The 17,714-nt window shown below is 35.5% G+C and overlaps 1 long non-coding RNA gene and 1 pseudogene across 3 annotated transcripts in view; both read right to left on the bottom strand.

Annotated features, from left to right (window-relative positions):
• The window catches only part of LOC144287922 (ferritin light chain pseudogene), a 119,655-nt pseudogene that overhangs the window by 61,124 nt on the left and 40,817 nt on the right, over nucleotides 1-17,714 (bottom strand). The gene's annotated exons all lie outside the window — the stretch shown is intronic.
• Nucleotides 3,465-17,714, bottom strand: part of LOC144287923 (uncharacterized) — a 151,709-nt gene continuing 137,459 nt past the window's right edge. For both annotated transcript variants that reach the window (XR_013355746.1, XR_013355745.1), the window contains one exon: nucleotides 3,465-3,859. This is a non-coding gene — a long non-coding RNA (uncharacterized LOC144287923). The remainder of the gene's footprint in view (nucleotides 3,860-17,714) is intronic.

Raw genomic sequence — 17,714 nt, 5'->3', positions numbered from 1 at the left:
TAGATTATAATGACATTATAAGAAAAAGTTCCAAATAAATGTCTGTGTTAAAAATTAATTGTGGAGTTGATATCTTAGACCATCTAAAATATGACATGCCTTAAAGAAATGCAGCCTATATACTTCTTAAAACATTTACAGTTTTGTGTTTTCAAACTTCACTTTACTTATTTTTTACTATTTATTTTCAGTTTTGTAATTATAACAAAAAGAAGTGTAATTTAATTAACATTATATATTCATCTGCCTAATTTGCTAATTTTTAATATTTTACGTTTGTTCACAGTTAGCATTTGCTTGTTCTTTCCTTCTCTTTTTTCTCTCATATTCTCTTCTTTCACACACATGCACACATGCACAAGCATGCACACACAGAATACATAGAATATACTTTTTTTTTTTTTTTTTGCCAAATAGAAAACCAAATTTCAGGCATCAAGTTACTAAGATAATTCATCCTTGAATATGTCAATGCTCTTTCCCCCGAAAAAAAATTTTCCTGGGACACTTGGGTGGCTCAGCCACTGAGTATCTGCCTTTGGCTCTCCTGTCTGGGGACTGAGTCCCACATCGGGCTCCCTGCAGGTAGTCTGCTTCTCCCTCTGCCTATGTCTCTGCCTTTCTCTCTGTCTCACATGAATAGATAAAATATTTTTTAAAAAAGGAATTTTTCCCTACGTAAACACAAAGCTACAATTGCATCTGAAAAATCCAAAATTGACACATCAATACTATGTAATATTTGCAATTCATTTTCAAATTTCCCCAAGTGTCTCACTCACTTTTTGAAAATATCAAATTAGGATTATAGAAATGTGAAATTATTGTTTCCATAGAGAGAATCACTCTAAAGGGGTAAAGAAAAGTAATAATTTATGAATGGTGACTTTTTTCCCCCTGGATTTGTTGTAATTCAATAAATTTCAAACTATTTCATCTATATTGCCCATTTATATTTAGTCTTTTAAACTCATTAATGCTACATCTAAATAGGGAGAGATTATGTTATGAATGTTTCTTTTCATTATTTTCATAATTCAAAGAACAGCATGAGATTAAATGAGAAAACGTGCATTAGTAGAATGAAATGGTGAAAACCATGGCAAGATCAGTTTCTCACAAATATATTTCTGTTTTATATAATATTACAATAACTTTAATTAGTAGACATTTAGTATTTCAAAACACTATTATAAAAAATTATTTCCAAAAAAAATTGCTAGTCTATTTCAATCTTGCTTTATTTATATATTGATTATAAGGGAACAAAAAGCATTCACTTTTCTTTGGACATTTCAGACTGCTGAATTTAAATGCCATCAGACTATAATTATAGACAATATTTCTTGAATAGGTTACTCCTTTTACAAAGCATAAGTGATTCACCAATGGTTTCAATTCATAGACTCACACCTGTTCATATTTTATGGAGAAGTGATCAAAGATTAATCAAATTTTAATAGCTGCCATGCTATTGATGAATGGTACGGGGAAATACAGCAATGCATATAAAATACCAGAAGAAAATATTTGCTGTACACATTACTGGTAAAAAATTATAAAACAAACAAACAAAAAAACAAAACAAAACAACTCCCACAAAGAAACCTCTTTTACTTTGAAGTCACCATTTGACTTTTAATATGTAATAAAGTCATTCATCTAAAATAATCAATTAGAAATAAACCTTTTCTAGGAAGCCACTATATTTGGCCTTATGATTATAAAATAATAATCAGTATTAACTATGTGAATAAGAATTTTCATCTGCATCAAATAAAACATATAATAGATTGAATAAAGAAGGAAATACGAGATTCCAGCTGTTATCCATGAGGTTAGGCATTAGCCATACTTACCAAAATATATAACAATTCAAGTTTTCTCAATAATTGTTTTTGTTTTGACATTGTTATTTTTCATAAAAGTATAGTGTTCATATTAACATGAAATAGATTTATTTTTTCACAAATTAAAGAAATATTTTGTTTTCAGTTTTGATTTATGAAACAAATATTATAATAACCCACATAGTAGAAGCTTATAGGGGTAATTAATAATTTAGAGAGTATCAAATATTTTTTAGAACAAAATGAGACTGCCTTCTATTGATGAATTCTCTTAGTTTTGGTTCTAAAATTATTGTTGTACTATCATTTTTGTTAAATACTTTTTTGGATTTGGAATTCAAATGGAAATTTATTACCCACAAAGACGGTATTACACTCTTTTCTAATCCATTTATTTATATTTAAAAGTCAGGTATCAGATTAACTTCTACTCATCGATGGAAATATATTTTTTTCTGCATAACATTAATTTCTTTTTTTTCTGGGAAGATATTCTAAGTTTTGCCTAGTTGTGAATTTATTTCAATTTATATTGCTTTGGGTTTAATGGTCTTGAAAAGTTTTCATCTAGGGCACTTTCAAATGTATTCTGTGTGTGTCTGTGCATAATGTTTATATACAAATGTAAATGATTTTAATGTACAGTATATTATGTGTATTTATGCTTATATATGTATTTTATGTGCCTTTTTATTTTGAAATTTTGAATTTTTCTATATTCAATTCTTTTTTATTTTTTTTTTTAAAATTCATTTATTTCCTCTTGTTTTTGGAAGTTATGAGTTCTCAATCTTCTCTTTAAATAGTATAAATACAAGATGCCTGGGTGGCTCAGTGGTTTAGTGCCTGCCTTTGGCCCAGGGCATGGTCCTAGTGTCCCAGGTTTGAGTCCTACATCAGGCTCCCTGCTTCTCCCTCTGCCTATGTCTCTCTCTCTCTCCCTCTCTCTCTCTCTCTCTCTCTGTCTCTCATGAATAAATAAAATCTTTTAAAAATAATAAAATAAATAATATAAATATTACAACATATTAAGTATATCATTAGTTTTACACTGTATCATATTCACATTCTAGACAATTCTTGAAATTTGGAACTTCATTTGCTCCCTCCCTTCATATGCTACCTCTTTCATGGCAAAAATCACTCTTGGATCTCAGACTTCTATAAAGGAACATTTTTCTCCTTTCTGAAATAGATCTATTTAAATTACTTTTGTTGTGAATTTGCTAATATAAAGTCTATTTTGGTTTGTCTTAAAATGTTTTTATTATATTTTCATTTTGGAAAGACCTTTTGTTTACTTTAGAATTTTAGGGTGCCAATTAATTTCTTTCAATATATCACTTACTTTATTGTTGCTCATCTTATTCTTGTTGCTTACCTTGTTGTTTCATTGTGATCATTCAATCTACCTAAAACTATTTTTTTAAAGATTTTATTTATTCACAAGAGATAGAGAGAGAGAGAAGCAGAGAAACAGGCAGAGGGAGAAGCAGGCCTCATGCAGGGAGCCTGATGTGGGACTCGATCCCGGGACTCCAGGATCACGCCCTGGGCCGAAGGCAGGCGCTAAGTTGCTGAGCCACCCAGGGATTGCCCCTTAACCTAAAACTATTTTGATATTATTTGCCTTTTTTTTTTTTTCTCATGTTGTGTTTAAGATCTTTTCATTGATTTCAGCATTTATCCTTTGGTATATCTGAACTACATACTATATCTTTTATGTATGTATACATGTATTTTTATTTTTGAAAAATAGTTGATACACAATATTATTTTAGTTTCAGTTGTACAACATAGTGATTTTACAATTCTATAAATTACTTAATGCTCAGGGACACATGGGTGACTCAGTCAGTTGAGTGTCTGACTCTTGATTTCACCTCAGGTTGTGATTTTGGGGTCACAGGATTGAGCCCCTGATTGGCTCCACATCCAGTGGATTCTTGGGATTCTCTCTCTTGCTCTCCTTCTGCTCTCCCTGCCCCGGTAGTGCTCTCTCTCTCTCTCTCTAAAAAATAATAATAATAATAATAATAAAATAATAACGATAATGCCCACCATGATAAATGTAGTTACCATCTGTCACGATACAATATTCTTACAACATTATTGAATATATTCTCTATGGTTCACTTTTCATCTCCATGGCTTGTTTATTTTATAACTCGAAGTTTGTTCTTAATCTTCTTCACCTATTTCACTGTCTTTTTCTCCTTCTTCTCCCCCTTTCTGGAAACCACTAGTTCTCTGTTTTTGAGTGTAATTCTGTTTTTGTTTTGTTTTTTAGATTCCACATATAATTGAAATCATATGGTTTTTGTCTTTCTCTGTTTGACTTATTTCTCTTAGTTGTATCTTTTTATTTATCTCACTTGACATTCCTTGAGCATTTTCAATATGTGGATTGCTTATTATAAATAACTAGAAAATGTCATCAGCTATTATTTCTTAAAACATATTGTAGTTTTTAACCAATTTTATTTTGCCTTTCATTTTCCAATTCTGATTAGATAAATATAATATTGAGACTGTTTCTTTTCCTTGTTCCAACTTCTCTTTACTTTTGCCTCACTCTTCTCAGATGTTCTACAGATTACTTATTTCTACCAGTCTTCTAATTTATAGTTGATCTCTTTTGCCTTTTCTAATCCACCTTTGATTCATCCTCCACATTTTATCAATTATTGTATTTTGCAATCAGTAAACTCTATTTGATTATTTGTTAAATATGTTTGAGTTTTATACCTTTTCATTCAGACATTTTCTAATTTGTTATTTCTTCTTATGAACAAAGTAGAATAAGAGCATGTGTTTTGTAATCAGTGTGTGGTATTTCTGATCTTAAAGTCTTTGCTCGTTTGTTTCTGATATCCATCTTATGTTACTTCTTGCCTATGATACATTATTTCTGTCTATATTTGATTATTTTATTTTATTTTTAAACTGAGTTGATTACTTTCATTTGAAAATTATTTGCGGAAATAATTTATGGTCCAAATTTGTTTTTATTTTTTTATTGGAATTCAATTTGCCAACATATAGCATAACACACAATGCCCATCCCATCAAATGCCCCCGTCAGTGCCCGTCCCCCAGTCACCCCCACCCCCTGCCCACCTCCCTTTCCACCACCCCTTGTTCTTTTCCCAGAGTTAGGAGTCTCTCATGTTCTGTCTCCCTTTCTGACATTTCCCACTCATTTTTTCTCCTTTCCCCTTTATTCCCTTTCACTATTTTTTATATTCCCCAAATGAATGAGATCATATAATGTTTTTCCTTTTCCGATTGACTTATTTCACTCAGCATAATACCCTCCAGTTCCATCCACATCAAAGCAAATGGTGGGTATTTGTTGTTTCTAATGGCTGAGTAATATGGTCCAAAATTTAGGTGCTTTCCCTCAGATTATTCTAGTATTAATCTATTTGGCACTTTGGTATACTATCAGTCTCAGACTTCTTCAAGCTATATTTATAATCTAAGATATTTAAATTATTTTAACAACAGAAGTAATGGAAGTTTTAGCCGGAATTCTGTTTAATAAGACATAGCTTTGATTTCATTGTTTACCTAATAGTTCTGGATGGAAAATTTGAATGGAAAGTTTTATCAGACTCTTATAGCTCATCATGTTTGTATAACTTTCTATATATCCTTTCCAATTCTGATAACTATCCATGATTAACTGAAGATTTTAGTATCTGGAGGTTAAATCATTATATTCACTCTAAGACCTGACATCATCCTGAGAGATGGTAATTGTCTTATAAATTAGGTGGTCAGCAAGCTGTCTTCTCAGGACCATGACTTTTTCTATTTCCATCTTATTCATCCATGACCACATCTCTGATATTATCATTATCTAGAATTCTGGTTAAATCTATTGCTAAATTCTCATGTTCATTTTAATTTAACTAAATAATAAAAAGTGAGATTTTTTGGCAATGCATGCTAGTTTTAAAAGTTATATATTTTTATTGAATGAGTGCTCTCTATGTTGTCTTTATAGGAAATATATTTACATAATTTTTACTCAGTATAAAGCAGATCAAGAGAAGTAGGTAGATAAAACAGAAGTTTGAAATATCTCCTTATATTGACATATATGTTGATAATCATGTTGTTTTCAGGAATGATATTTTGGTATGTTGATTTGTTTCTCAAAATCATGAAATAATACTGTGATTTGAGAATAACCACTGAACACTATATAAAGTAAAAATACAAATACTTCCATGGTTATCAGATACTTTTAATTTTTGACAAAAAGTTGTTAAAAGAAAGTGAGGAAAAAGTATTTGGGGGCCATGACAAAACAGTATTATGTTACCCTTTTAAGTGATTAAAACATCTACTAAAATTAAAAGACATGTTGACTTTGGGGAACAATTATTTTCATTAATTTAGATATCTTTCCATAAATACCATAAAACATAACATATAAGTTATGTTAGATTTTTTAAAATATATAAAAATTTAGTTTTATATATATTTAAACTTACCAAAACATTAGGACTAGATTTTCTGCAACCCAGAAATTCTAATTATTTTCACCCAAACATACAATTCTCAAAATAATGGTATAGTACGTATATGGCTTTCAGCTGCAGTTTACTTATATTCTCATCTGGAAACATCACCCATTTTGTGCCTCAGTCATAATAACTTATAACACAACACACCATTTCTAGTCTCAGTGACTTTAGAATGTATACTCTTATAAAAAATCTCTAGACTCCTAATGATTACTTTTTTACATTTTTAAAATTTAATTTCAAGTATAACTTCTTTTGATAGGGTTTCACTAACTACCTAATCTAAATTACCTTCTGCCCACCAAGTCATCATAGTGTCTTAAAATGCAATCATAAAATATTTGTGTTTGTACACATACAGCAGTCAGCTGTTCCCCCTTATCTGTGGTTTCACTTTCTAGGGTTCTGATTACCCACAGTTAACCATGGTGTGGAAGCAGATGATTTTCCTTCTGGCATATAGTTAGAAGATCAATAGTATCCCAGTGCTACATCAAAATGCCTATGTCATTCACTGCACTTCATCCCATCACATAGGCATTTTATCATTTCACATCATTACAAGGGTGACTAAAACACAAAAAGATATTCTGAAAGGGGAAGACAGACCATATTCACAAAATTTTATTACAGTATATTATATATTATTATAATTGTTCTATTTTACCATTAGTTTTCATTGTTAACTACTATACCAAATTTATAAATTAAACTTTATCATAGGTATGTATATATAGAAAAAAAAAAAACATAGTATGTAGGATTCAATACTATCTCTGGTTTCAGGCATCCACTGGGAGTCTTGGAACATACCCCCATAGATAGGAGGGGACTACTGATTGTGCAATGTGTTTTTACAGTGTATAAAATGTTTTCATTCTTAGAAGAAACATATACATTGTTAGCTGCATAAAAAATTAAATAAATAAAAACTATTTTCTGTTTAGTACAAGGAACGCTCTCTAGGATAGACTGTATGTTAGATAACAAAACATGTCTTAACAAATTTAAGAAGACAAGTCATATCCAATATCTCTTCTCATTTAAGGAAATTAAACTAGACATCAGTAACGAAAGGAAAAATGGAAAATTCATAAAATTTGGAAATTAGCACGCTCCTGAACAACCAGTGAGTCAAAGGGGATATAAAAAAAAATACCTTGAAATAAACAAAAATGGAAACACATCATACTGCAACTTATTTGATCTTGAAAAAGCAGTTCTAAGAGGGAAATTTATAGTTACAAATGCCTACATTGGGATCCCTGGGTGGCGCAGCGGTTTGGTGCCTGCCTTTGGCCCAGGGCACGATCCTGGAGACTCAGGATCGAATCCCACGTCGGGCTCCCGGTGCATGGAGCCTGCTTCTCCCTCTGCCTGTGTCTCTGCCTCTCTCTCCCTCTCTCTGTGTGACTATCATAAATAAATAAAAATTAAAAAAAAACAAAAACAAAAAAAACAAATGCCTACATTATGAAAAAAAAAAATGACCTCACTTTACACCTCAAGAAACTAGAAATAGAAGAATAAATTAAGGCCAAAGCTAGGAGAGGAAATAACAAAAACCAGCAGAAATAGAGACTAAAAAGCGAAAGCAAATCACAAAATTAAGAGCTCTGTTTAAACAAAATCAGCAAACCTTTTAGCTAGACTAAGAAAAACAGAAGATTCAAATAAATGAAATCAGAAATGAAAGGGGAGACATTACAACTGACACTGCAGAAATACGAAGGATCACAAGGCTACTATGAACTCCTCTTTTCCTAAGCTATAAATAGTACAGTAAGAAAATATGGTGATAGAAATATGTATTTGCATTCATTATTTTTTAATGGCTTATAAAGATTTTATGGACCTACTCATTAAAGGTAAAATATAATTCAGCAGTAGGGACCATAAATATTGCTATTTGGAATTATTTGGTGATAGTATTTTGTAAATTATAATATTTGTAGTTTCAAGAAGACTCTATTTCTAACAACTTGGGTGTATAAACACTTTCCAAATGTCGAAGTAGTCAGGTTAATGAACCATAGAGAGACATCAGCTATCAAGGGGTGGTAAAACGTGTATGACTAATTTTCTACTCCAAAGATGAAACTTATAGCACATTTTGTACTTCTCAAATGAGTAATGCTTTTCTTAGGTATTTAGTTAATGTTTAATGAAATAAACAAAATTATAGTATCCCCTCCTAGCCCCATGAATCCGCTAAGATCCCTGGCTAAAGAGGGGACTTTAAAGTAATACATTCCCATGATTCTAGGTAGAGACTATTACAATCAGGCATAGAAAAGGAATCACCAAAGCCTTAATAGTTAATTTTTATCAGGTACAAATAAAGACAGATGTGTCAGCAGACCCAAGCAAAAAGCAGCATTAGTATGGAATGAGTATAGATCATGGTGCCTCAGACTTTTCCTGGGGTGGCTATCATGGGTGCTCTTTTGCGGTGGTCAACTTTTATTTCACAATTTCTGTGAGCAATCAGGCACCGGAGGAGTAAGCAGAATTATCCTATAAAAATGCTTGGTTGTTGAGGGGATGGGTAGCCAATCCCTAAAGCATGTCGGTGATGAGCAAGCACCTATGTTGTAAGCAGACAAAGATACTAAAGAACTTCCTTTAAATATGCTTAAAGCAGAAAATAGAATGTTTATTTTATTTAAAGCAGAAAATAATGAATGAAGAGAAAAAGAATCCAGCAGAGAAGTAAAAACAATAAAATAGGCCAAAGTTCAATAGAAAAGTTCAATAATTTAAATGAAGAATTCCTGTATGATCTGAAGAGGAAACTGGGGATGACAGAAGAAATTCTTAACGAATGTAAAAACTGATTAATAGAAATTATGCAAAACAAAGAACACTGGAAAAAAATTGAAAAATGAATGGGGCTGTAGTGACCTGTGGGACAGTATCAAACCTTGTTACAACTGAACTCTTTGAAGGAAAGCAGAGGGAGATCTAAAGCAGAAAAATAAAGAAAATGGCAAACATTTCACAAGTTTTTTTTTTTGGGAAAGAACATTAGTTTACAACTTTAAGAAGCCAGCAAACCCCAAGATAGATAAATACAAAGGAAACCACGTATGGATATTGAATTTTGTTAAGAGATTTTTCTGTGAGTAACCTGTTTTTCACAGAAATAAAGAATAAAAATAATATAATTCTAAGTAGATGTAAAATAAATCACTGAACATAATTCAACACTCTTTTATGAATAAAAGAAACAAACAAAACATTCTCACCAAACTAAAATTAGAAAGATTTTCCTCGATATGATATTGGCCTTTTACAAATACATACGTAAGTATAAGTAAACCTACTATTATATGTACATCTAATTTCACATTTCAGAGTGAATTATTGATGTCTTCCCCTTAAGAATGGCTAGGTCCCAGGGATACATCACATGCCATAACTCCTTAGGGTTCAACATTCACATCTGCATTTTGGAGGCTATGGAAAGTACAGCAATTTACAATGTATGTTATACCAAGAATGCCACATGCAGTATATAGCCTTAAAACTATTTTTTTTTCACATAAAATGTGAAGAATTTTTGACAAATACTCTCTTAGTCTAACTGGTTCAGATTTCTCACTGCTTACTTAGTAAGGAAAAGTAGAGACTTATATCCAAACCTAGTATATATCATTTTTGATCACTCTAAGAAGGTACAGTGAGTGATTTCTTACAATTCTTAGCATAGTTTATACATCCATTTTTTTTCAAAAAGTTTACACTTTGTTATTTGTAATTTCTCGAGTCAAATAAATTCTCCAAAGAGAATTCTATGTAGATGTCTAGCCAGGCTAGGGATGGATAATGATAGTTATTATTAAAATCAGATATTTGATTCACACAATAAGCAAAGAAAGGTAACCAGCAGCAGTCTTTGCAAACCTCTTTTTTAACCAAGGTAAATTGTGTTTGAATTTATATATTATGGTTCCCTGTCTGTTATAGCTCCATTGATCCTTACAACACTGAAAGAAAACATGGTTGTTATTATGATGAACATGGTAAGTATGATTCTCATTTACAGACCATAATCCAATACCAATCACAAGTGTTAATTCTACACACTGGACTCTGCTACTGTCCTTCAGATGGTTAGGTATAAATCCCCAAATTAATAAAGAGCAAAATACTTAATTTTATAATGTAAGATTAGAAGATAATTGATACCAATCCATATTTAACCATATCTACTGCTCTTCTCATGGTGCAACCTTTCATGAGAAATTGATTGTCTTATTTTTGAAAGCACTGAAGGATGAGATCAAAAGGAATTCTCTGAAAACATAATTAACTGAGGGAGTAATTCAAGCAGAATCAATATTAAAAAGTTACTCAAAAATTAAGTATTGGAAGAATGGTAGCCAGTGGTTTGTTTACTGAGAAGTTCCCAGTATGAGTGAATGTGGACTGTCTACTGAGGAAATCTAAGAGTTCTGTAGAGAACAGGAAAAAATGTCAGTTTCTGGATTGCATTCAACAGGAAAATTCAACAGTTTATATGACTGAAGAGTCATTTAATTATATTAATATTGGACTATTTCATTACAAAGAAAAAGCAGACCCCCCAAAATTATCTAGAATTCTGAGTAACTCTTTACCGATTTTGCTGGTATTGCTGTTTGTGTTTTATTTTTAATCTCAAAAATATTAGGAAATTGGAAAAAGGAAGACTTTTTTATTTTTATTTTTTAAGAATTTTATATTTAAGTCATCTCTACATCCAATGTGGGGCTTGAACTCATAATGCAGAGATCAAGTCATACACTTTACTCACTGAGCCAGCCAGGCACCCTAAAAGGAAGAATTTTAATCAAAAGATATTTCCTTCTTAATATTTTACTGAATTCATTTAAGCCTACCATCTGAATTTACTGTTACACTTAGTGTAAAATTTTCCAAACCCTTTAATTTCATTGATATTGTTACATATAGTATATGTAAATTTAATTATATAGAGACACTATGCAGCAAGTTGGGTATGTCATAAGATACTTGCATACAATGAGACTCTGATCATTTCATTGTTTCATTGATTTTGTTTCTACCAAACCCTAGAGGCATGTTCACATTTAATAGCTTGTTGTACTGCAGGATGACTGAATAGCAGCTTGCCCTTCTTGTATAAAACCTTAGAGGCATTTTAGCAGCTAAAATCACTTAACAGCAACTTCTAAACTTTGATTTATTCACTGCCAAAATCATTCAGTCAAGACTTCATTCATCTTGTTTGGCTAGTCCAATTTCGTTGGATAAAAATGGAAGTAGTTCTCTGAAATTTCCTTTGAAAATTATAAATATGCAGCAAGGTCATTTCTCTTGGCAGGTTTTGTTGTGAATAAAAGCTTAGCTGCTGGCAGACTGTATTTCCAAGACAGTCCAGTGACCAAAACCACTATCATAGTTGGCTACCACCTTAATACATTAGGGCATTCACTTAGAAGAGTAGATAAGCAGTCCTAATGGCCTTCACTATATATCTCAAAGGCAGTAGAAAAGAGGAATTAACAAATTCATTTATGGTTTAGGTAGAGCTCTAACACACAAGTTAATGATTTGTTTTAATTTATAATATCCAAACTCAAGCTATTTTCAAAGTATCCTGCTAGTTGTTTTACATGCTTGAATAAAATATTAGATTCATAAATTTATTTTAATTTACTTATAGTTCCATTCTATAGTTTCATAAGTCAAACCATTTACCAGTTTTAAAATATTTCAGTGGGAATTCTCTTGATTAAGAATGATATTTGGGGGATCCCTGGGTGGCACAGCGGTTTGGCGCCTGCCTTTGGCCCAGGGCGCGATCCTGGAGACCAGGGATCGAATCCCACATCGGGCTCCCGGTGCATGGAGCCTGCTTCTCCCTCTGCCTGTGTCTCTGTCTCTGTCTCTCTCTGTGTGACTATCATAAAAAAAAAAAAAAAAAAAGAATGATATTTGGTGACCATATTTCCTTGACTGCTGATTTCTGATGCCTGGGATAATGTTTGGCATATAGAAGGAACACATTAGAAATTCTTCAATTGAATTAATGACTAAAGAGTATACCCATGTTTGGAAGCAAAGAAGAACAAGAAGATAATTGCAAAGAGGAAGAGGAGGGAGAGAAAGAGGAGGAGAGAAGGAGAAAGGAAGAGGGGCAGGAGGAGAAGGAGGAATAATTCCATATCATAAGTAAATTTCTATATTGCCTGTTTTTTAAGACTTTATTTATTTATTCATGAGAGACACAGAGAGAGAGGCAGAGATATAGGCAGAGGGAGAAGCAGACTCCATGCAGGGAGCCTGATGTGGGACTTGATCCTGGGACTCCAGGATCACATCTTGGGCCAAAGGGAGGCGCTTAACCGCTGAGCCACAAGGTATTGCCTGTTTTTTGAGAGAAAAAAATAAGTATCTTTTACCACGTGTATTTAGTAAACTAAGGGATAATCATATTTTTTCTATCAGTAATTCCTCAAGAAGAGTGAAGTGAGGGATCCCTGGGTGGCACAGCGGTTTAGCGCCTGCCTTTGGCCCAGGGCGCGATCCTGGAGACCCGGGATCGAGTCCCACGTCGGGCTCCCGGTGCATGGAGCCTGCTTCTCCCTCTGCCTGTGTCTCTGCCTCACTCTCTCTCTCTCTGTGTGTGACTATCATAAATAAATAAAAATTAAAAAAAATATTTTAAGAAGAGTGAAGCGAGAAATGTTTTCATTTTCTTTCCACTGTTGCTTGTCCATTTTTATTTGGGGCAGACTTTCCCTAAATAAGCAATATTTAAAAAATGACGATTTTACTCTTACCAGTTACTTTGATACTACTGAAAGATTCTGACATTGAAATAGTATTATCAGTAAAGAGAAAAAAGTTTTAAGATGTCAAAATGACCTGGAGTGGCCTATATCCTGTTCTGTAAAAGAATTGCTTTAGTGTTTTCAATGTCCTAAAAATACAAACTTTAAAAATAGAGATATTTTTGTTTTCTAAGTGAGACAAAATATCAGTAAACATCATTTATGTGAAGTTATTTCCTAGAGATTATATTTTTAATGGTATTATCCTTACTTTAATTTGCCTTGGGTCTGCACACTTTCAGCATATACTCTGATAAATCAAATGTAAGAAATATAATGAATGTCATGAAGCCAGAAATAAGTTGTATATTTTCAGTTTTCAATGACTAATTCTCCATAGTGTTAATCTAGATGTAGAACATTAAAAGCTGCTAATGTAAGTGCTTGATAAATATATATTTTTATGTGAGCTGATGTATGCAGCACTGAAAATCACTAATATAAGGCATCCATATTTTTCTTGGATAGTGAGGAAAAAAGTGAATCACCACAGACAAAAATATTAACACAAGGATAACCAAATGATCCTATCATTACACTACTTTAAGTCACAATTGTGTGCATGATGCAAACTATTTTAGACGTTTTATTCTTTTGATTTCCAATTCTTTGAAGATAATACTTGTAAAAAGAAAGTTATTTAATGATCTTCCAATTTTATCTCTTTTCAACTACTGTCCAAATGTATATACTAACCTTTTCTGCTTTATTGCTTTAGTTTTAGAAAATAACTAGAAATTTTGTACGGTAACATGTACCATTTCAAAGTATTTATGAGGGAAGCTCACATAAGAAAGTGCAAAAATAAATAAAATACAACCTTGCTTCTGAAGAATGGAGAATAGTATGTAGAGAAATTATAGCCAAAAACCAGAGAATGTAAACATGTTAATGATAATACACTACCAAGTATATCCAGTAAACAGATTACCTGTGTCTTAAAAAATGTGTCAGTTTTGGTAAAAAGACTTCCTTCAAACTCAAGGTTAAATTTCCCTGAGCATGAAATTTTAAAAAGAATTTTAGGAGGGAGGAGGGGCAGGATGGCGGGAGAGTAGGGTCCCCAAATCACCTGTCCCCACCAAATTACCTAGAAAACCTTCAAATTATCCTGAAAATCTACGAATTCGGCCTGAGATTTAAAGAGAGACCAGCTGGAACGCTACAGTGAGAAGAGTTCGCGCTTCTATCAAGGTAGGAAGACGGGGAAAAAGAAATAAAGACACAAAAGGCCTCCAAGGGGGAGGGGCCCGCGAGGAGCCGGGCTGAGGCCGGGGCGAGGGTCCCCAGGACAGGAGAGCCCCGTCCCGGAGGAGCAGGAGCTGCACCGACCTTCCCGGGCGGAAAGGGGCTCGCGGGGAGGTGGAGCAGGACCCAGGGGGGCGGGGATGCCCTGGGGCTCCCGGGGACACTAACAGACACCTGCGCCCCGGGAGAGTGCGCCGAGCTCCCTAAGGGCTGCAGCGCGCACGGCGGGACCCGGAGCAGCTCGGGGGGCTCGGGGGCGGCTCCGCGGAGGGGGCTGCGGGGCGGGAGCAGCTCGGGGGGCTCGGGGGCGGCTCCGCGGAGGGGGCTGCGGGGCGGGAGCAGCTCGGGGGGCTCGGGGGCGGCTCCGCGGAAGGGGGCTGCGGGGCGGGGGCAGCTCGGGGGGCTCGGGGGCGGCTCCGCGGAGGGGGCTGCGGGGCGGGAGCAGCTCGGGGGGCTCGGGGGCGGCTCCGCGGAGGGGGCTGCGGGGCGGGAGCAGCTCGGGGGGCTCGGGGGCGGCTCCGCGGAGGGGGCGGCGGGGCGGGAGCAGCTCGGGGGGCTCGGGGGCGGCTCCGCGGAGGGGGCTGCGGGGCGGGAGCGCGAATCCAACAGCGCAGGCCTCGGAGCACAGGGCGTCGGGACACAGCCCAGGATCCGGCATCCCCCGGGACAGGCAGAGGCCGGGAGGGCCCAGGACTGCAAGGACGCTCCTGCCCCGGAGCATCCAGGCCCTGCAGACGGAGAGCTCCTAATAGTTACCGTGGGAGCTGACTCCAGGTTTCCAGAGCTGGCCCCGCCACTGCGGTTGTTCCTCCTGGGGCCTCACGGGATAAACAACCCCCACTGAGCCCTGCACCAGGCAGGGGCAGAGCAGCTCCCCCAAGTGCTAACACCTGAAAATCAGCACAACAGGCCCCTCCCCCAGAAGACCAGCTAGACTGAGGGACAACTTCCAGGGGAAGCCAAGGGACTTAAAGAACACAGAATCAGAAATACTCCCCAGTGGGTTTTTTGTTTTGTTTTGCTTTTTGATTTGTTTGCTTCCCCCACCCTTTTTTTTCCCCTTTCTTTTTCTATTTTTCTTCTTCCTTTTTTCTTTTTTCTTCCTTTTTTTCTCTTTCTCTTTTCTTTCCTTCTTTCTCTCCTCTCTTTTTCTCCTTTTCCCAATACAACTTGCTTTTTGGCCACTCTGCACTGAACAAAATGACTAGAAGGAAAACCTCACCTCAAAAGAAAGAATCAGAAACAGTCCTCTCTCCCACAGAGCTACAAAATCTGGATTACAATTCAATGTCAGAAAGCCAATTCAGAAGCACTATGATACAGCTACTGGTGGTTCTAGAAAAAAGCATAAAGGACTAAAGAGACTTCATGACTGCAGAATTTAGAGATAATCAGGCAGAAATTAAAAATCAATTGAATGAGATGCAATCCAAACTAGAAGTCCTAACAACGAGGGTTAACGAGGTGGAAGAACGAGTGGCTAACATAAAAGACAAGTTGATGGCAAAGAGGGAAACTGAGGAAAAAAAGAGACAAACAAAAGACCATGAAGATAGATTAAGGGAAATAAACGACAGCCTGAGGAAGAAAAACCTACGTTTAATTGGTGTTCTCGAGGGCGCCAAAAGGGCCAGAGGGCCAGAATATTATTTGAACAAATTCTAGCTGAAAACTTTCCTAATCTGGGAAGGGAAACAGGCATTCAGATCCAGGAAATAGAGAGATTCCCCCCTAAAATCAATAAAAACCGTTCAACACCTCGACATTTAATAGTGAAGCTTGCAAATTCCAAGATAAAGAGAAGATCCTTAAAGCAGCAAGAGACAAGAAATCCCTGACTTTTATGGGGAGGAGTATTAGGGTAACAGCAGACCTCTCCACAGAGACCTGGCAGGCCAGAAAGGGCTGGCAGGATATATACAGGGTCCTAAATGAGAAGAACATGCAACCAAGAATACTTTATCCAGCAAGGCTCTCATTCAAAATGGAAGGAGAGATAAAGAGCTTCCAATACAGGAAGGAACTGAAAGAATATGTGACCTCCAAACCAGCTCTGCAAGAAATTTTAAGGGGCACTCTCAAAATTTCCCTTTAAGAAGTCCAGTGGAACAATCCACAAAAACAAGGACTGAATAGATATCATGATGACACTAAACTCATATCTGTCAATAGTAACTCTGAACGTGAACGGGCTTAATGACCCCATCAAAAGGCGCAGGGTTTCAGACTGGATAAAAAAGCAGGACCCATCTATTTGCTGTCTACAAGAGACTCATTTCAGACATAAGGACACCTACAGCCTGAAAATAAAAGGTTGGAGAACCATTTACCATTCGAATGGTCCTCAAAAGAAAGCAGGGGTAGCCATCCTTATATCAGATAAACTAAAATTTACCCCAAAAACTGTAGTGAGAGATGAAGAGGGACACTATCTCATACTTAAAGGATCTATCCAACAAGAGGACTTACCAATCCTCAATATATATGCCCCAAATGTGGGAGCTGCCAAATATATAAATCAATTAATAACCAAAGTGAAGAAATACTTAGATAATAATACACTTATACTTGGTGACTTCAATCTAGCTCTTTCTATACTCGATAGGTCTTCTAAGCACAACATCTCCAAAGAAACGAGAGCTTTAAATGATACACTGGACCAGATGGATTTCACAGATATCTACAGAACTTTACATCCAAACTCAACTGAATACACATTCTTCTCAAGTGCACATGGAACTTTCTCCAGAATAGACCACATACTGGGTCACAAATCGGGTCTGAACCGATACCAAAAGATTGGGATCGTCCCCTGCATATTCTCAGACCATAATGCCTTGAAATTAGAACTAAATCACAACAAGAAGTTTGGAAGGACCTCAAACACGTGGAGGTTAAGGACCATCCTGCTAAAAGATGAAAGGGTCAACCAGGAAATTAAGGAAGAATTAAAAAGATTCATGGAAACTCATGAGAATGAAGATACAACCCTTCAAAATCTTTGGGATGCAGCAAAAGCAGTCCTAAGGGGGAAATACATCGCAATACAAGCATCCATCCAAAAACTGGAAAGAGCTCAAATACAAAAGCTAACCTTACACATAAAGGAGCTAGAGAAAAAACAGCAGATAGACCTTACACCCAGGAGAAGACGAGAGTTAATAAAGATTTGAGCAGAACTCAATGAAATCGAGACCAGAAAAACTGTGGAACAGATC

Source organism: Canis aureus, chromosome 17, assembly GCF_053574225.1.
Source record: "Canis aureus isolate CA01 chromosome 17, VMU_Caureus_v.1.0, whole genome shotgun sequence".
NCBI classification, from domain to species: domain Eukaryota; kingdom Metazoa; phylum Chordata; class Mammalia; order Carnivora; family Canidae; genus Canis; species Canis aureus.
This window is presented reverse-complemented; position numbering and strand designations above follow the sequence as displayed.